Raw genomic sequence first — 21,894 nt, 5'->3', positions numbered from 1 at the left:
TTTGAATTGGTAAAGGCAGTGTCCTGCAATAATTAGTTCAAATTAATTCACTTTAATTTCTTGCACCGCACACATGTAATGCCTACCTGACTTAACCATAAACATCCCAGCAGGGCGCTGGGCTGACAATGCCCTGGGAGGTGGAGGCCACGTTCCTACACCTGGCATGGCAATGCACAGGGGTGCTGGATTTCTGGAAGGTGGTGGTGCCACACATCAAGGAAGCAGTGGGAATTGAAGTCACTCTGACACCAGAAGCATGCCTCTTGGGTAGGGTGGTGAATCCCAGGGGTCTCAAGATTTTCTGCAAGCTTCTGCAGCTGGCACTCCTGCTTGCTAAGCGACAATTTGCTACAGGTTAGACAGGGACTTGGATCCCAAGCGAGGCACTGAGGGTTAAAGATGTGTTGGAATGGGGAGTGCCAGAGGAACAGCACATGAGACTATCCTTCACAGATGATAAGGCCATAGATGATTTAGCAGCCTAGGGAACAATGCTAGATTAATTCAATGAAAATAGTGACTTGGAGCTGGAGCCAAGTCTGGGTGATTTGGTGACATGAAGTTGTGGGCCGACTATTCTTGAATAAGAGAGCTGGCATGTCAGATGGGAATTAATCTGATCATTGTTAGGTGTGTTCTATATGTTGACCTGGCACAAGAAATGTTTGTTATACTGAGACAGTTCTAATGCTTTCTGTACTGGGGTGGGGGGAAGGATGTGTTACTCGCATTTGCCACCATGCACCAGTTGCTGTAACTGTTTTTTTTTTTTAACAGATGCATAAATAAAGCTTAAAACAAAAATGTGTGGGAGGATTACTGTAATACCAGGATTACCATATTACAGTCCCCACATACACTCCCAGCCCTCAGAACCCAAGTTTAGTGTGGTTGAAGACTTCCGCCATCTTGAAAATGCCTAACATGGGTTGGTTTATACCTCGGAACCTTTACCCTGTAGGTTATGGGATCCTCAGGGCTCATTCCCACCTAATAGGTCATGCCAGACATTAATATGGCATCTCCAGACACCCACTTGAGACACTCCTGGGCCTGTGAAAGAGCAGAGGAGGACTGAACTTGCTGACTTGCTGTCTGACACCTGAAAAGAGCCTAGAAGACTTGCTCAGCTCTTCCTCTTGTACCCAGGACAAAGAAGGGGGATCCAAGGGTCAGAAGACTGACCTCCATTTCAAGCTATAAGTAGCTACAAGAGGCCTTTTCCTGAAACTGCCAGTTTAATCAATGGCAACTGGATCTGGACGCAGTTAGTGTCAAATCGTGTACAGGTCCTGTTCTACCATGACCATTGGTTAACATTGATATTTTGTGCTTCTTGCCACAGGTTCACAAATTCAAATATCTAGTTCCCTCTATTGGATTTAAATCATGTTGTTTTCATTTTATTTAATAGGTTTTACTCTTTTTTTCTCATTTATTTTCTTGTTGTGCATTTCAATTTTATTACTGTTTTAGCACCGTATAAATCCTTTACACATTGCCTCTAAGTATGCTAGGCCTGTCTGCTCTGTGTCACAGCTACCTCGGGGTTGATCTGAGGTTTATTTAGTGACTTTAGTGGTTCACCACATTATTATTACTTGAAGGGGTGCTTATACCACTCAGCTATTAGCCCCATTTCTTGCGCCCAATATTCACTAACTCTTAGGATACACGCCTTAGAGGAATGTCTTGCAGTGTAAGAATACTGATGGAAATACATTACTTTCGTAGATGCAACACAAAGAAACAGGTACCATACAGTATGTGTAGATGCTTATTCGTTGTATTCTGGATAAGGAGACAAACGTGTACAAAATTAATTTACTGTTAGTGCTGATGCTCATTTTGAGAATATCACTATTGAGGATGTAAATGAATAAACCTCTGGTGTTACCTGGACTTGATGGAATGTGGAGGTAAAATGTTTGACCAGGATGAACCTGGTTAACGTATCCAACCTGTGATCCATCGCAGTCAGTGTCAAATAGCGCCTAAGTTCTTTCCTATTCAGACCATTGACTCTTATTGACATTTTGTGCTTTATAGCAGTATTTCATTTTAAAAAGTTAAAAATTCATATCTCTGGTTCTCCTTAAAGGATGTGAGTCATATTGTTATCTATTTGTTTAATACATTTTACTATATTTTTCTAATTTGTTTTAGGAGGAAAATAATTCATGTCGAAAATATCCAGGAAGTCAGTTATCAGAAGCCTTCAAGGTGGAGTGGAAATGATTTGCACAGGAGCATGAGTCAGGAAAAGGCTGAAGACCCTAGGAAAATCCAAGCGCTATAAAAAAGGAAAGGTCCTGGAACAAAAATAAACTGGGAATGGTGGACACAGTGAAAAATACCCCTCAGAATGCATTGCTGTGCATGGAAGTGTTCCCAACCTCCTCCTTTTACAGGAGGGAAACAGGAAGTATCCACCACCCCACTCCCTCCTCCAAATGGAAGTTGTGTCTGATAGAAGGAAAATTAGCACCATCTTGGTTTGGGGAAGGAAGGCCCAGGGAATGTTGGGCATTCAGGAGGCTGCAGTGTTATTCTACTGTGGGGCAAACATAGAGGGGTGCCAGGACAACAGGTGGGACAATTTGCACCAGGTAAGAGGCTGACCACACTGAATCATGCCTATTCTCCCCTACCACAGAAGCCCAAATAAAAAGGAAGGGAGAGCAAGAGTCTTCAGTACACTTTGATTCAAAGGAAGAGATCAGTAGGAAGGGGCCCTAGGCACATCTCAGGAAGACAGAATCATAAAAAGTAGGGCTGAGGACCTGGGTGTAATCTTTTGATTTGCTGACATCCAGATGTGAACCTCTAGTCACTCCAGTTCCCGCAATTTTGGGCTATCAGATTTGGAATCACTCCTGCTATGACAGACTGCTTTCTGGAGGAAGTGGAAGCAGAAGAGAGGGCACTTCAAACGAAAGCAGACCCCCAACCTAAATCTTCTAGACTTAGGCCCTCATTACGAGTCTGGCGGTCTTGAGACCGGCAGACTCGCTGTGGCGGTCTGACCGCCGTGGAGCCAGCGATAAAAACTGCCGTATTATTAGTTGTGGGGTTTGGGTGAACCCAAACCTCCACAACTCTGCCTGGCCCACTGGTGCGTTTGCACTGCCACGGCTGGCAGTGAACTCCTCTAATCCGGCAGCAGGCCTCAAGCCGCCGTCCGGATTATGAGGTTGCAAACCACCAGGCTTTAGGTGGCAGTCACCCCACAATGGAAACCCTGGCAGCCACACACCCAGTGACAGGAATCTCCATTCGTCGCCGGCACACACATATACACATGTCCCCACACATGCACACTTCCTACCACCCATCCACATACTCACACCCCCTTCATGCACGCATGCACACACATGCAGCATGCGCAGACATCCACTCAGCCACCCCCACTTACTTGCATGTATCCACTCAAACACCCCCACTCACTCGCATGTATCACTCAGACGCCGCCATACACACACACACACCCATTCACATTAATTCGCATACACGCATGCATTCATCCACCTCCGCAGACATGCACACACTCACCCAAACACAGAGACCCCCTCCCCTTTCGGACGCCCATTTACTTCTGAGTCAAAAAGGACGTCTGGGAGGGGATGGGTCCTGATGGTCTTCCCTCACCTCCCACACCATGCCAGCAGGACACTGCGGAGCCGTATTACGGCTCGTAATACAGCAGGTGAAGTCATGCTGTCGTGGCAGTGCCAGCGAGGGAACAGCCTCTGCACCGCCGACCGCCAGAATTAATGATGGCTGCTTTCCACCTCAAAAATGGCAGTGAGTAGCCAGCACTCGTAATATGGCAGTCTGTTGACCACCAGCACTGGCAGTTGTCTGGCGGGTTCCGCTTTGGCGGTCAATGAAATTGACTCTCAAATTCGTAATGATTGCTTCAGACTCTAAATCACTTTTGGTGTCTGGAAATGGACTGTAAAAAGAGGAGCTTGAGACACTCAAATTTGTCAATAAGACTACTGCCAGTGATCAGGACTGGGGGCCAAGGCTTACTAATCTCCCAGTTGGGTGAGGGGACATCACCCAGGGAATCCAAGACCACCTGCCCTTGGAGCCTGGAGCACCAGCATCTGTCTACTTGCTAAGACCGGTGTGCTCTGTGAGGGAGAGAGAAGAACTGGAGGGAGTAAAGTCCAGTGGGGGATCCTAGCAAATAGATCTCCGTAATTAGGTGTTAGGAGATGGCTGATGCACCGATCTGGTTGCTGCTCTTGTGCAGGTACCAAGTCACCAACCAATTTGCCAGGTGGTGGAGCCGTGAAGATTGCTACCTTGCCGATCAGAATGTAGCCCAGCTGCAGAACCAAGTCAGCAACACAATATTCTAGGTGGGGCTGCCATGAAAATGACTGTTGTGCTGATCAGGTGAAAGAGAACCTGTGCATAGAGGAGGAACAGGGATCCTGTATGCTGGGGGGACCACCAGGACAAGGCAAGGAGTGTGGTCTGGTTGACTGTCATTGGAGAAAGTAGGCATCTGTGGTGACCCAAGTGGGCCCAAGCCATGACTGATGACCCGCACCAAGAGCGGTGCACTCCCTGCCTGTTGGGAGGATCACAAGAAACATATCAGCTTCAGAGACTCCATGTGCAAGAGAGCTGGAATAGGGCTCCTGAGACTCGGACTACTTGTGGAGCTTAACACAAATGTTGAGGGGGACTGTGTATATGGTTTGTGAATGTCATTTTTTACTTTTTATGTTCATATATAAATACCCCTTTTTTCATAAAAGCAAGTATGTGATTGGACAATCATTTATTGCTTTTGCTGAGCATATTTTGAGTTGTGAATATGTGTTCACTCCCCTCTGTCTACCTCCGCCTCTCAGAATCCTAAGAGTGCTCGGCCTGTGGCCGCACTTTGAGACTGGAAGGGGTACTTGGCTCAGTTGCTCAGGATCTGTAGTAGGTTGGTATCTGGGACATCAGGCCTAAACACCCACAGTTGGGCCCAGAAGCTCCTGCTTGCCCTGTGGCTCTCTGAATGGGGTTCTAACAATAACCACTAAAACAATATTACATTTATGCTGTTCAACGTGAATGTTGGAGATTTTTGGTTCATCTGAGATTACATTTTTGGCTAGTGTAGGGATATGAGTTCTGAACCATTTAGCCCCCTCCAGATTTTAGCTTTTTTGATTTCCTAATTGTTAGACTTCTGTTAGGAGGGACTCTCACTGAGTCTCACTCACTGTAAGTACTGTTAAAATGGATTGGGAGCGCTAACCACCAGTGTCTTCCTTTTAAAACAAGCCATGTTGCTGCACACCTGGGGTAAGAGGTTCTGGGTTGGCTGCATGTGAATATGTGCACATATTCCTGTGTTCATGTCTGATGGCTGAGTGACTACCCTCCAGCTTAACCCAGTACAGTCTATTTATTACGGCTGACCTAGGGCAAGCCTTTTGGTGTGGCCACTCATAGTGTGTATAGTGCTTCACTGAAAATGGTGTATTCTTCACTATATTATTATACTTTATGAGTAAAGTCACCCTAGATATTCCACCTGCAGACTTGTATATACTTGTGTATTAATGCATAGTATTGAGTAGTGTACGTGTAGTAATGTACTATTGTTTTTTTATAAGAAAAAGCTCTGAGTGGAAATGGATTTATTGGGGGTGTTTTGATGCACGCCGGTGGACTGGGGTACTAGCCCACACCACCACCCCTGAGTAGACCTTGATCTGCTCTGCCAACTTACCCAGAGAGAGTCACGTGCTACAACAGGATGCTTAGTTCCCAGTAGACTGAAGGTTGCGGGCTTATTACTTGAGAAGGACTCACATTCTTAACAACAAATAACACACTTTCTTACAATTAGCCATGACACACAAATCTCCACTGAAGCAAATCATAAAAAGGCTTCAAAACCCAGAAAAATACAATTTCTTAAATGTATTCTCTTTCTGCGACTACTGCTAAGCAATGTTTTTCTATTTTCTTGACCAGTTCATTGAGGTTAATTTTGAGGAAAACACACAAAAAGGTAAAAGGGCTGGTTAATTCAAGGCTAAGATTGTTTAATACATAGGAAGTGGAAACTTCTATATTTTATGTGACTCCAACATATAATTATGATGAATAGTCAGATGTCTGAAGTAGTTAATTATGTCATAGCACTGTCGAAGATTTTCTCATTGAAAGGAATCACAGTAATACAGAACTAATGCCAAATTTGGAGCACAATTGCAGAGACAGTCGTCAGTTTTTTGTTATCGACCTGCTCCTGATTAAAGACTTCATTAGTTCTTAGTTTGTGGCTGATTTATTTCCAAAACGAGTATAATTCTGAAAAAATGATGGAGTAAAACATCTGCCTTTCCAGGTTTGTTTGTTTTAGGCAAAACAAAGCTAGCGGTACTTGACATCCAGTTATATGAATATGTTCCCATTTGGAAGAAGTGGATAGTTTGGCTTTAAAAGAACGAACATAAAGGTAAACGTCTTCCAAGACCATGACAGTATTTCAACTTGAAACTTCCTAGCAAGATACTGAAGGATAGTCCCGTTAAAAAAAGAAGTGTGATCCTTGATACATGGTTGCTTGAATCTAACCAGTCCTTTAAAACACTGCCCATTCAATCCAGTTGGATGTAGCAGGAAATAAAAAGATCAGGACTATCAGGATTGTTCAGATAAATTCAGTGTATTCACAATGATACGCCAACATTTATCAGATTATTTAAAAAGCATATCTTTCTACTAATACAAAACCGGACACATTGGAGCATATTTATGAGAGCCTTGCGTCACATTTGCACTACACAGAGTGGTAAATGCATTACACAAAGCTCTGAGTTAGATTTATGAAGCCACGCAAAGCCACATTACATGACTTTGAGTGGCCTAATAAATCTTCAGTAAGGCAACACAGCACAAATTGCTGCATCACCTTACTCTATGCAAGGAAAGCATTCTATGGGTGTTGTAGTGAGTGTTCCCACACCACACCCATGAGTTTTGATGCATTCCCAAATTTACAAGGACTTGTAAACCTGGCAATACGTCAAAATATTATGCCTCCCAGAGTAAGTGTAACAAGGAGAAATATCTTTATTTCTCCTTGTTTTCCCTTTTTCTGTATGTGCTGCATTATGCAGCACACATAGAAAGAGGCAAGCGCTTCTATGGATTGTTTCGGTGCAGGAAGGTGCCCCTACTCCAACAGTGTAAGGGTGCCTTTGTTGGCGCTAGGTTGCCAAAATGGCACCAGTGCATGGAGAAAGGCTAGGAGTGCACCGTATTGAATAAAAACGGTTCATTTGCCCTTTCACTTAGCCCTGCCCTTTCATCATCCCCAATGCTTCTGATATAAATCAACAAAGAAGGCTGAGTAAAGGTCAAATGTGACTCCACACTTCGTAATAATGGCCCTCATTTATGGAGATTTAGCATAGGGCATAGAACCAACGGGCATATTTATACTTTTTCATGCAAAACTGTGCTAACGCAGTTTTGTGTGAAAAGTATACTGCCGGCTAGCATCAATCCAAGATGCCGGCCGGGCATCATATTAATGGAATGGTGGTAGCAGGAGGTGAGGCCCGGCTAGCTTCTTAAAAAAGGATGATAGCCGGGTAGGGGAGGAGTAGGGGGAACAGGAGGTTGTGTGTCAGAGGATGACGCTAGTATAGGCAGAGGCATAAAAAAATGCCTCTAACCTGGACTAGCGTCATCCTTTGACGAACAACCCCCATGGACATCACACCTGCCTTAGTAAAGACAGGAGTAATGCCCACCATCCCAATGGCCATGCCCAGGGGACTTATGTCCCCTGGGCATGGCCATTGGGCTCAGTGCCATGTAGTGGGGCCAAAGTTAGGCCCCCTATGGCACTTTAAATTAAAATTAAATATAATCAGCTGTACTTAGCTGACTTACCTGGGATGGGGTACCCCCATCTTCTGGCGTCCCTCTGGTGTGGGTGGGGGTGTCCCTGGGGTTAGGGAAGGGCACCTGTAGGCCCATTCCATAGTCTCTGAACATGGAAATAGGCTCAAAGGTCCCCTAATGCCTGCCCTGTCCCAGGCATAAAATAATGGCGCTAAGCATGCTTAGCGCCATTATTTAAGACCCCCTTTACCTTCATGCTTGATTTTAGCATGGGGGGGATCAATTTTGCGCTAAGGCCATATCGTCATTTTTTTGCCCGGGAATGCCTACCTTGCATCTCAAGCTAGCAAAAAATGACTTTAACTTCAAAACTTTTGGAGCTAGACAGGTCTAGCACCAAAGTATAAATATGGAGTTAAGTGTGCGCCGAATTTGCATAAAACAAATGCCGCAAATTTGGCGCAAAGCAAGTATAAATCTAAGCTTAAGTCACCTGCTGTGCTGCACTGCATGACAGGGAAAGGGCAGGAATGTGCCATATTTAAGTCAATATGGCGCATGCCTGCGATTTTCCCTGCGCTGGTGCCCTTCTGCCAGGCTAGCACCAATGCAGGCACCCTTGCAGCATGGTGCAAGGATGCCTGTGTTGCATGCAGGATTGGTCTTGTGCAAGAAGAGGCACCTTCACACAAAAACAATCCCCTGAATCATTTTCTTCTTTCTATGCATGCTATAGAATGCAGCACACCAACAAAGAGGAAAAAATGAGGAGAAATAAAGATATTTCTCCTCATTACACCTCACCTGGAAAGAAGTAGCATTTTGGCACATTCCCAAGTCTACTATTGCTTGTAAATCTGGGGATATGTCAAAGGTAATATTTATTATTCCCACTCCAGTCCGTGCAACAGTAGGGAACAAATTGGACTTTGTAGTGGCTAACTTTACCATTCCCACTGTAGTCTGTGAAATAGAGGGGAAAGCGTTTGACTTCAGAGGGGTTTAAACTTCCTATTTCCATTCAAGTCTGCACAACAGTAGGGAAAGTGTTGCACTCTGGAGGGGTAATAATTACCATTCCCTCTCCAGTCTGTGCAGCAGTGAGAAAAGTACTTCACTTCAACACATAACATATTTTAATAACCCTATTAGTTTACAAGAAATATTAAACTCTTATTAGGAAAATTATATATATAAAAATAAAAACAATGAAACAATTTCATGATTATTAAAAAATAATTATTTATCAAATAAAAATGTTATTAATTTATTTAATTAACGCCCCACACTAGACCCCTTCAAACCCAGCAGACAACACCTAAAATATAACTACAATGAATAAGTATAACACGTTTATCATACTTAATAATCAATTAAATAATTATGAACATATTAATAAATAATTCTAAATTAATAGTTGCTTACATAACTTCCCACGCTATACCCCTACAAACACAACAGCCTGCACCTGGTATATGACTTAAAAAGTATAATTATTGCACAGTTGACATAATTAGTAATCAATTGCATAATTAATAATAAGTTAATAAATACATTGTAATTAATGATTACTTAATTAGCTTCCCAACCTACACAGAGGAACGCACCAGCCCACACCTAATTTATAACTTAAAAATATAATTACTACACAATTAACATAATTAATAATCAACTAAATGACATAATACATTAATGATTCATTGTTAAATAATTATTACTTCGTTATCTTCAAACCCTATACCGCTATAAACCCAGCAGCCCACACCTAATATATAACTAAAAAAATATATTACACAATGTTCATAATTAACGACCTGTTTAGCAACTAATAATACATTAATAATTACTTAATAGTTATTACTTAATTAACTCCCAACTCTATACCCTTGGAACCCTTGAGGCCTGCACATAATATATAACTTAACAAATATAATTAGCATGCAATTTACATGAGTAATAATCAATTAAATTATCAATAATAAAGTAATAGTTAATTGGAAATTATTACTTAATTAGCTTCCACCCTATACCCCTAGATACCCACCAGCCCACACCTAATATATAACTTCAAAAACATATTTACTACACAATTTACATCATTAATAATCAATTAAATAATTCATAATAAATTAATAAGTAATTTTTAATCAATTATTACTTAATTAGCTTCCCACCTTATACCCCTTGAAATCCAGCAGCCCACACCTAATATACAACTTAAAAACATAATTATTACACATTTTTCATAATTAATAATAAATTAAGCGACTAATAATAAATCACAAATTAATTAATATTTATTACTTAATTAACTTCCCACCCTATCTCCCTAGAGACCCAGCATCCAGCACTTAATACATAGCTTAAATTATCTAATTTCTATACAATTTGCATGAATAATAATCAATTAATTTATGAATAATACATTAATAGTTGATTGAAAATTGTTACCTAGAACCCCCTAGAAACCCAGCAGCTTGCATGTAATATATAACTTAAAAATTCAATTATTACACAATTTACATAATTAATACTTCATAATTGTTACTGAATTAAATTCCCACCCTATGCTCCTACAAACCGAGTAAAACACACCTAATATACAACAAAAAATGTAATAATTGCACAATTTACATAATTAATAATCAAAAACCTCCTCTGCAGTGGTCTTAAGGCTAGAATTTGGCCTGAGAAGTGCGTTTGTTCAGGGTCTTGCAGGGATGGTGTGTTGGGTTGTGCATCTCGCCAAAAAGCGATGAAGGCTCCTTAAGGTCTTGTATAAAGGAAGACATTTTGGATCATCTAAAAGATAAATCATTAATCCAAAGGAACCTTGCTGTTGTCATTGAGATTTTGCAATTAGATCTTCTTTCGTTTTTTTGTTAACAACACAGCAATTAAAATCTAGTCTAAAACAAGCTATATGGTCCCTAAGTTTCAGTTCAGACAAGGAGGCATGTACCAAGAAAAGGGGTTGCCAAAATGTAATAGACTCCTGTATGGTAAATAAAGTGCAACCTTATATTTCTTGGAACTTACTCCATGGACTGAGACGTTTTCGGTATCTCTTGAGGCATGGTATGCTTCCACTAAGCACCTTGCTGGATAAGTGGTATGGTACTTCGCCGACTTGTAATCTGTGCCAAAGCGGCCCTCAAGACCTAAATCATGCTCTTTTCTTATGTTGTGCTCTACTATCATGTCGGGGGAGTGGCTGTGGCCCATTTGTCTGCAATTGCCTATCCTTTCTGCCCCAATGCTGCTAAACTTTCTTTATGTCCCTCCTAATGAAATGTTTTGCCATAGAGTTTGTAATTTTTGTACGTGTTTTTTAAAGTTTCATTAATGATGTTTTGGCATAATTGAAACTGAGTTTGCTAGGCATTCTTATTCGACCCATTATTGAATGCTCTGTAATCAGATAAGGCTCTTTGGGCCAGATGTAGGAAGCATTTTGCACGGTGCAAACGGCGAAAATCGCAGTTTGCGCCATGCAAAATGCACATCGCAATGCACGGTAACGACTCGCAAAATGTGAATGCGACTCGCAAATAGGAAGGGGTGTCCCCTTCCTATTTGCGACTCGCACCGCGATGCTAAATTGCTTTGTGACCGCGGACGCAAAGCAATTCGCAGTTACCACCAGTGTCACACTGGTGGGAACCCATTCGCAAAAGGGAAGGGGTCCCCATGGGACCCCTTCCCCTTTGTGAATGTTGCCAATAATGTTTTTTCAGAGCAGGCAATGGTCCAATAGACCACTGCCTGCTCTGAAAAAACGAAACCAAATGGTTTCGTTATTTTTTTTGTATTGCAACTCGTTTTCCTTTAAGGAAAACGGGCTGCAATACAAAATAAAAAAACTGCTTTATTTAAAAAGCAGTCACAGACATGGAGGTCTGCTGTCTTCAGCATGCCACCATCCCTGTGAGTGTAGTGACTCGCTATGGGGTCTCAAAATGTGACCCACCTCATTAACATTAATGAGGTGGGTCTTTGCGACCCCATAACGATTCGCAGACGGTGTTGAGACACCGTTCTGCATCCGAATTTGTGATTCGGAAATTGCGAGTCGCACCGACTCTCAATTTCCAAATCGCGAATTCGCTACATCTGGCCCATACTGTTTTATTCTGCTTAGAGGTATGATAGTCACTTTAATTATTTGTTATGTGCAACAGTTTGCTTACACCGTGAAATTGATGAGGTGTCTTTTCAAAATGGAGAAGCTTTTCACGATAAATGTTGTGGCCATTTTATTGTATCTTATATATGACAATTGTTTCCTTCTTTGTGACTACATGCTCTTGGTAATTTTTATGTGGACCATTTCGAAGTTCTGCAACATAACTAAAAATACAATTGAATTGATTAATAATTCATTTTTAATTAATTACCATTATTAAACTTCCCTCCGTGCACCGCTACAAACCTCACAACCCTCTACAGCACTAACTTACTATTAGAAAATTCAATGAAAATCATAAATCACTTAAAATGACAAACTATATGCAAAAATATTGTTAACAGTCATAAAAACAATATTTTGGATATTAAATTAATATATGAACTAAAATACAGAAACATTATTAAAAAACAATATTTTTTACAACAGTATTATTGAACACAACATTAACAACAAAGATATTTTTGAAAACAATATTACTTTCCTAAAAAATCGATATTCTTGTCAACAATATTTCAGGCTCACACTATTTTTGTATATTTTTTCCGATGTTTCTGTATGTTGATATTAAAAACTCTATTTTGACCAAAAACCATGGGAATTGTAGTACAACCAATTGATATGGTGTAGTGTGTGTCGATGTATAAACTACATATAGCTAATTATAAACTTTGTGTCAAAAACACATAAATCACATTGTAAACTATAGTAGGTGAACTTGGTTACCACTATATATTTACAATACCTATATACTTAAATTTCCACCGATCACACCCAGTACGTGTTTGAAAACATTGAGACTGATGACGCAATTGACACACAATTGCTACATCTATCATTCAAACTCCAACTATTAGGAGAGTAAACGCAACTTCATCTGTATTCAGGACATACAGACAACATAGAGCCCAGCAAATGATGATGTCTCTGATGACACGTCAGACAGTTCACAATTGTTTGGTGGGCTTGAGAAAACAAGAGCCACAGTCCCACATCTGCAAGCCAAACAAATTATAACAGTGAATAGGCAAGTGCAATGCATGTCACGTTCAATGCTGAAATTGTGAAAAGGTCAAGAGTGTTGGATTATGGAATGGAAAAGCAGCAACATATGCAAAGCCGCAAGCACAAGCAGCATATGCCATGCTATGACACATTATTAGCTTAATGGGATACCTTTCATCAAACTCAAAAGTAGGTATGGCTTGCATAAAGTGGTTATGCCCGGAAGTCCCTCCCCGGAAGTGGATCACTTCTGTCTCATGTGATCTACCAGTGATGTCACCGGTGACCCCTAACCCAGAAGTGACATCACTTCTGGCCCATGTGACCATTTTGTGATGTCACCCCTTGCCCCTCACCCAGAAGTGACATCACGTCCAGCCTATGTGATCAGGTTGTGATGTCGGCAGTGACCCCTAACCTGGAGGTGACATCACTTCCAGCTCATGTGACTAGGTAGCGATGCCACGTATGACCCCTAATCCAGAAGCCCCCCCTCTGGAAATGAAGTCATTGTGCTGTCACGTTTAGCTCATGTGACCAGGAAGTGACATTGTCGAAAGTGATTTTTTTCAGCTATGGGTAAATATATAAGGAGGTCCTGAGACAGTCTCAGCTGAAGCCTGTGCTATGCTGCTCCCAATAGCGACGTGCACCAGGAAGAAACATAGTTACCACAACAAAAATATGCCTTCTGCTAGAGGTCTGAATACTATTGATAAATATTACAGACGATTGACGCCTTCATCACCGGAGGGGGAGTCGCAGCACCCTATATTCAAAGATCAAAGCCATGATGTCACAGTGTTTGAGGAAGAGCTCTGTCCGCAGTTATCCAACCTCAGATTGCATGATGTGCCACAGCTAAAATCTCCTATTAAGGAGGACCAAAGCAGCACTGCCTCAGCCATTGAAAACCCATCTGAAAACAACTTTGCTGATATGGAAATTGTAGAAGAATCTAGAAATTTTCCTGACTCACCAGTGTATGAAGATATGTTTTTTTTGGATGATATAAGAGCTCAGCACCAGCCCTGAAGAAGGCTATCCATCTATGGAAGTACATGACTCTTAGGAGCAAAAAGGTGCCTTTATACAAGTAGAATGCTCTAAAGTGTGTAAAATATGTTCATGTGTCTTGCTAAACTGTATTTACATTCATATTTAATAGGAACTAATAGATTGTCTTTCTTTCAGAAATGTACTAAACACAATAATGGTGCACAATACATATTGACTGTTATAGATGTACTGTCTAAGTATGTCTTTGCAGAGGCACTAAAAGATAAGACTGGTCCATGTGTTAAGGCTGCCTTTAGGGCCATATTTAGCAAAGGCTGAGCACCTCAAAAACAACAAAGGGATGCTGGGAAATAATTTTTGAACAAGCCTTTTCAGAGAATATTAAAACAGCACTCAATTCATCATTTTATTAAACACATAGAAGTGAAAGCAGCTGTAATAGAACATTTTAATAGAACTTTAAGATCTAAAATATGGCTGCATTTCACAGCATAAAACACCTTTCACTACTTGGATATACTACAGTCATTTGTACGGTTTATAACGCTAGTTACCATCAGACTACACCTGATTCTGTAACACCCCAGTGATGCTTTAGTAGTTTGTAGGACTGTGTACAGTGATCGATTCATGGCTTGAGTAAAGACCCCCATTCTGAAAGAAGGGGATCACATTAGAGTATCTAAGCTAAAAGGTGTATTTCCGACAGGCTATCATCAGACTTTCAGTGATGAAATATTTATAGTGGAAAAAGTTGAGCTTAAACAAGATGTTTATATTTATCACTTACGAGATTATGCCGGTGAAGCTGTTTCAGGGGGCTTTTACAGTGAGGATTTACAAAAAGTCATGAGGATCCATGTAGGACCTATAGGGTTGAAAAGGTGTAAAAATGGAAAGGCAAAGGTGCAAAGAAGCAAGCTTTTGTCAAATGGTGGGGGTGGCCCGAAAAATTTAAAAGTTGAGTGGAGGCTAGCTCCCTAAAGGACATAAGAAGTAAAGGCTCTTGAAGAAATAAAAATATAGAGACCTTGTAATTTTATACCACCTTATCTTCAAATACCTCACCACACATGCTCCCCAACAATCACATTTCTAACATTACTGTGAAATTGGCAAAACAAGTGGATTTAGAAGGGGATTGGGAATTCACCCTGGCAGCAATTCAATATCCCCAGACCTGGGACACCTTTACTAGATCCAAGTTTACTATGAAGAGGCAACAATCTATATAGTTACTTCATGCCGAATTTCCTTATGGATATTATCTAAGTGTCGCATCAGTGGTTGAGACCATCAACAAAGCTCTCGCCAACATTGACAAGTATTCAGACATTACTTTTTTTTAGATAGTGTCAAAAGATTTTTTTTTTTAAGAAGCACCCACCTTGATACAGAATTTATTTGCACCTGCAAGTTAAGCACAGTTTTAGGAACAGTACAACATGTGAAAAGTTCTGCCCCTTTAGATCCATCATGTTCAAATATTAATGGTGGTTTCTACACTCTCTATGTATACAGCGATATTATTGAGCCACAGAGGGTCGGTGATGGTTAAGGCTAAGGTGTGTGCAGGTCAAGGGCGACAATAGCACATTTGTTAATATTCAGTATGTCACGCCTGACTATGTAGACATTTCTAAGAACCACTTTGGCACTTTGTCAGTTTTGATATTTGACGATCAGTCTCAAGAAGTGGCCTTGAAATATGTGATTACGAAGCTTCATTTAAGTCCGTGACATGACATTGAATACTAAAAAGAAATTAACATGGTGTTCGTAAAAACATATGAAGATCTGCAAGTCAGAAGAGGTCTTCCAAGAACAGGAAAACTGCTACACGTGTAAATATTTTTTAAACTCAAAAAGCAATAACAATGGCCTGTGCCTCCGGAGAATGTGCCCAGTTAGAGTTAGAGTTGTTTTCCCTCAAGCTAACACAGACCAGCAGTGAAAACAGTTTTTTCATGGAAGTTTCACCGTTAGGAGCTTTAATACCTCTGACCCCAATAGAGTTTTTTGTATCTGGGTCTTCAGACATGTATATGGATATCAACAATACTCTTTTACATCTGATTTGTAAAATCACAAAAGCCGATGGGACCAATATTGAAACCGATGTCAAAGTTGCAAAAATTTCTTACCACATTGCTACTATTTTTAATGAAGTAGACATGACCCTGGGTGGCCATCTCAAAGCACAAAGTGATAATATGTATGCTTATAGAGCCTAGTTCAATAGTATTCTCAATTAAAGCAATGTCGCCCCGGGTACCCAACTTTCTGCAGGGCTCTTTTACAAGGACCCGTTTACCCACCTTGAAAATACAGATCTGGATGGTGACAGTTGGGGGTTTGTAAAGAAAACCAGCTTTGCATCTAGAAGTAAGCAGTTTGACCTCCTTGTCTGCATACATTCTGATCTCTTTTTTCAAGATAAACTACATATCAATCAGGTTGATCTTAAGGTAAAACTTTCCTGCAGCAAAGATGCATTTTGCCTTATCACTGAAAATGCTGAGCAATATAAATTGGTAATACTTTCAGCCAGTTTATTCATAAAGAGAGTGAAGGTGTCACCCAGCATCAGATTGGCACATGGTGAAGATTTGCAACTGTCAAATGTCAAGTACGGTATTGAGTGGCTTTGAAGATATTCAGGAAACCTGCAGGGACACGCTTAACTCAGCAACAAAATGTATTTTGGGGGCAACTTCCTAAGCTCATCATATAGGCCTCTTTGTAATACTGCTTTTAGTGGGGAATATGCAGCAAATCCATTCAATTTCAAACACTATGACATCACCTATGTGGCTCTGTTCCACAAAGGGGCTGTGATTCCTGCAAAGGCCTTACATGCCAAGCTCTGATAATAGAAATTATTTTCAGGAATTTCTTGGTTTGGTTTCAATAAATAGAAAACATTTTACAGGACTCTGGTGTTGCTGTAGTCACAGAGGGATAAAGGGGCGGATACATACTGTTTGCCTTTGATCTGAGTCCTGATATGGAAGATAAATGGAAATCTGAAAGCCGATATACATTTTAAACAACCACTTGCAACAAATGTGAATGTGGTGGTGTTCTCTGTGTTTGGCAATGTGCTGCAAATCAATCACGCCAGACCGATTTTGTTTATGTATAAAGAATTATTTTTTTTTTACATTTTTCAGATATCTTATTTTTTGAGCAGACATAGAAGTGCAAAGACATTCTTTCAGGGGTTTTTCAGTTGACACCCTTCCTAAGGATATTCCGCATAAAAAGCCTCTTTCTCTTGTATTTAACACAGACCCCCACTATAAGGAAGGAACTCATTGGGCAGCCCTGTTGTTTAGATATGGACACAGTAATTGTCCTTGATAGCTTTGCAGCTTTTCCTCAACATAGCATATACACAAATCTCCTAATTAAAAAAAAGCAGCAACTGTGTTAAAGTATAATAAAGTACCAGTCCAGGATACTTTCACGTGTGGGAGCACTGTATCAATTTTATAAGTAAAATGTCAGAGGGTATGTCATTTGAAAATTTCTTGAAACTGTACTCCGATGACCTTTTGAAAAATGACCATCTTGTTATCAAATACATAAAAGAAAACTTGTGTGGCACAGCAAAAATGTCAAAAACTGCTTATACATTCTGCCAAAAATGTTAAACTATTTAACTGGATCAGTAACGACTCTCTAATATTACAATTTGTAAGCAGTACATATTTTCATATATACACATAACGTTTTTTGACATACGTTTAATATTCTGAATAATGAGTTTGCTATCCTTATCAAATACCAGGCCCCATAGTGATTCAAAATAGGAAAGGAAACTATAAAATGTTTAAAAGTGGTTTATTTATAATAATTAATTATGTTCAGAAAGGAAAACAGAATTGGAAAATAAAACAAAAATATATGTCTACACACAGACATAAATAACATTTTTTTAAAAGCCTGTTCCACGGAGCAAACCCTAAAGAAATATTAAAATAATTTAGAATTAAGAATATTAGGCAACCATGTGTTCATCTTGAAAAGTTTTGCCTTAGGTTCCAGAGTTAAGCTCTTTGGGTTTGGAAATGGTTGATTGCCCACATCTTTTAAAGAGTCTAAACCTACCTACAATGGAAAAAGAAATGTTAATTTCTGCAATAGCCTGCATAAAAATTTCCCAGCCTCTAGGAGTTTTCCACCGTGTGAGAGCCTGGGGTTGTGTGATGCCACTAATCCAATCATAGATGTTAGATCCTTTGACAGGTGGCCCTCTGTAGATAAACTCTCCTTTCTCGTTCCACGGGGCAGTGTCTTTTTCGCTGGACATTTAGTTTACCAACATTTCAGCATTTTTTGTATCGTTGGCAGATGTTGCTTATTAGTTCATGAACCAAATGGTATGAGGTTGGTGAGGGTTCTTGTGTGGCTGGTTGCTGCAGGATTTCAGTGTCAGAGGAATATAAAATAAGCTATTTATTTTTCCTCCATGCCCTGTCGAGTTCTGAAGAACTGTACGGTTTAGGATGGTTTTAATTTCAGCATCTAGTTTCTGTGTCTCATTTTTCTGTAGGTCCCAGTCTTCATGCATAGTGGCCCGCAAATGTTCCATCTGATGTCTGGGTACCAAGTACTTTTTGATGTACTCCATCAGTTTCCACTCAAAAGACTGACAATGAGATTAATTGCTATACCCAATAAAGACCCTATAAATCCAGACCGCTTCACCAATTTCTTTTTAGAAACCAGGAATGTGTGTTTATTACTGAGCTTTTTAATGAGATGATGCTTCTTCTTTTGACCTTTGAACTGCTGATCTGATAATGTGACATTACCTTTAAGGGTGTTTGGGGCATTCTCTGAAATAGCAGCCACTAAATCATCAGAAGTGGAGCACAAGATAGCCTTTCTTTGTTTTTGTTTTGGGCTTGCTGTGACTAACAATTTTAGGAGGGCTAGATTCCTAAGTAGGCATGCTGACATAGTGACCTTTAGTGCAGCGTTTAGATTATAAAATGTTGATAATGAGTCACTAACAATTCTTTTTATAGGGTTTGGGTGCATAAGCAAGTGGGAGATCAGGTGGAAAAATATCTGTACAGATTCTGTAGTCTTCTAGAGTTGCTGTTAATCAGTCTACCAGTAAGTAACCATGGTGTTTCTCTGCAGGCTTGGTAAAAGAATCCAAGAAAAATCTGGTGCTTCCGGAATACATTTGTGTGGCTATTACTGTTATTTGTTGTTTATCTCTAGGGTTTTTAACAGCACTAAGTAAGGTGTGTTAAGAGTTTTTGAGTCCCTACTCCTACCCTTATAAAACAAAGCATCCACTATATAACAAATGCTTAGGTTCTGGTGGTTTGAACATTGAGTAAAAGCTTTCTCTATTACTGGGCTATCACCAGCTTAACTCATTAGATCATCTGCAATAACCATGTTTAAACAACTTGGGAGCAGCATATTATCATCATTGAGAGTAGCAGGTATTCCTTCAATAGATTTTATGGATGGGAATGTATGTGCTAGCTTTGGATGTAAATTTTGCCAGCATGAATGAAGCCATACAATATTGGTTCGAGTTTGGCTTAAAACACTAGCATTTTTCTAGAAGCTTTTTTATCAAAAAACTTTCACCAAAATTTTAAAGACCTACTAAAACACTCAAAAATGGATGTTGCAGTCTAGTGCCAATTGTGTCGGTAAAGACATATGTCTGTCAATACCCATGGGGCAGTGTTTTGTCCTCTTCTGTCAGTACCTGTTTATCAAACTCTACATGTAAGATTTTATGCAGGGGCCTGGATGGAATTTGCCACTGTTTTTTGAGTCTAACAATACAAGGCTGTTCTATCACAATAGTTTTATTAAATTTGTTAGTACGTTCTTCAGTATAATCATTGACCAAATCCTTTAGGCAGTTAAAAATAATTTTGATGCTCTTGTTCACATTCAGTTTAATACCTTTCACTTTCATGCACACTACGGGGCATATTTAAGACCCCCTAGCGCCATTCCAACTGCACATAAGTGTCATTTTTTTGTGCTAATGTGGTGTTAGAAGGCCAAAAACGCAGCAGCATATTTACAAAGTGGCGCAATGCATGCATTGCACCACTTTGTACCCCTTTGCACTACATTATGCCTGCGCCATGATGGCAAAGGCGGAGCTCCCCGTTAGGAGGCCAAAAAAATGGCACAAGGAAATGTAACAGATTTTGTTGCATAATTTTTTCAGCTCCTCTAACACCTGCTCAGAGCAGGCATAAAAGGTGGCATGTAATTGAATACAAGGGCCCCTATGTACTTTGCAGGTGTGGCGCCAACATTTTGGTACTACTTCTGCAGAGAACATAAGTAGCGTAAAAACAAAAATTGACTCTATTGCCGCCTACCCTGCATTATGGTGAGCTGTATTTTAAATGCGGCGCACACATGGTAGCGGTAGGGGCAGTAAAAGGCACAAGAAAAGTGGCGCTGCACTGTGTGCAGTGCCACTTTCTTAAATATGCCCCAACATTTTTGGATGTGCAATAGCAATAAGTCTTAGGACCAGTTGGCACATCATTAACTACAGCATGTCCATTTAGGTAATATAGGCCCACCTGATATTCCCCACCCATCAAAATGTTCTGAATAAAGATGTTTTCTTTTTCAGACACATACATTAGTCATTGAATGGAAGGTGTAGATTTCCTCTTTTGTTTGCCATTATACAAATGAGGCAGCACCAGTGCTATACTTCCAGGTTGTAAAAACGTGCTTATATGATAGCCCTAAATATTGAAGTCAGAGTCACATATTGAAACGGTTCTATGCACTCAATACATTTTACCATGTCAGGAGTGTTTGGCTGTAAAACCGTTTCTTGTTTTGTCATCTGTATGATACCGTCTCTAAAGAGATCACAAATCTTCATTAGGATAAATACATTTTCTTGGCAGTATGCTTTCAACTCTGCCTGAAAATCAAATGCATTGTCAAGGTTTTTTGTGTACCATTTTAAAAATAATTCTTTCTCATCCAGCATCATAAAGGCTACACCATAGTGTTCAGTCAAAAGAATAGGCCCTACATAATTTTAGTTTGCTGAGGTGTTCGGAAAGTGTGGAAAATAACCCTTGGACCCCTGAAAAACCAAAGGCTTTTGGTAGTTTGCTGAGCTTCATGGGTAAAAAATTAAAGGAATCAATAAATCTTATTCTAAGTGGCACCACCAAGAACAGCATCCATTTGGAGCTTTGAGTGATAATTTTCACCTCTATTTTTTCAGTAATTATCTGGCGTAAGATGAAGAACGAGTTAGACACTTTTTATTTATGGGCTAGCGTTGCATAACCTGTAGATTTCTTTTGTAAGAACGTGTTAAGAAATTCATTTACGCAGGATGGACATGCAAACTTCCATTTTTCATTTGAAGTTAAATGGTGTGCTAAGATATAGTTGGGTTCATGCACTTTATGTTCTTGTGTACATTCAATATAAAATATGAAATAATTTGCTGTTTTTGTTTGTCTTAGATTTCTTTGTGCCATTTTTCAGCTCCCCTAATGGGGGAACACCCCCCTTGCATACATTATGCCAGGTGGCAGTTCTAATGTAGCGTAAGGAATTACAAAGTGGCGCAATGCATGCATTTGGTGTTCTCGATTTTGGCCTCATTGGGCTACATTAGCATAAAATAAATGACTCCAATGGGGCGTAAGGAGGCACAAGGGGCTCTTAAATCTGCCTGTTTGTGTTATATATATGGTTACAATGCGGACACACATATTTCGTCCCAAGAAAATCTTTTAAGTTCAATATGCCATATAAATGCT

The 21,894-nt window shown here is 40.1% G+C and overlaps 1 long non-coding RNA gene across 4 annotated transcripts in view; it reads right to left on the bottom strand.

The window, feature by feature from the left end:
• LOC138249935 (uncharacterized) overlaps positions 1-21,894 on the bottom strand; it is a 101,077-nt gene that overhangs the window by 28,039 nt on the left and 51,144 nt on the right. For 3 of the 4 annotated variants that reach the window (XR_011194866.1, XR_011194864.1, XR_011194867.1), the window contains one exon: positions 11,603-13,062. The exons of the other annotated variant lie outside the window; for it this stretch is intronic. This is a non-coding gene — a long non-coding RNA (uncharacterized lncRNA). Of the gene's footprint in view, positions 1-11,602; positions 13,063-21,894 lie in introns of those variants that run through there. 4 annotated transcript variants of the gene reach the window in all.

The sequence above is a fragment of the Pleurodeles waltl genome, chromosome 8 (genome assembly GCF_031143425.1).
Source record: "Pleurodeles waltl isolate 20211129_DDA chromosome 8, aPleWal1.hap1.20221129, whole genome shotgun sequence".
NCBI lineage: Eukaryota > Metazoa > Chordata > Amphibia > Caudata > Salamandridae > Pleurodeles > Pleurodeles waltl.
Note: the sequence above shows the minus strand (reverse complement) of the source record. Positions and strands in the feature narration are given on the sequence as shown.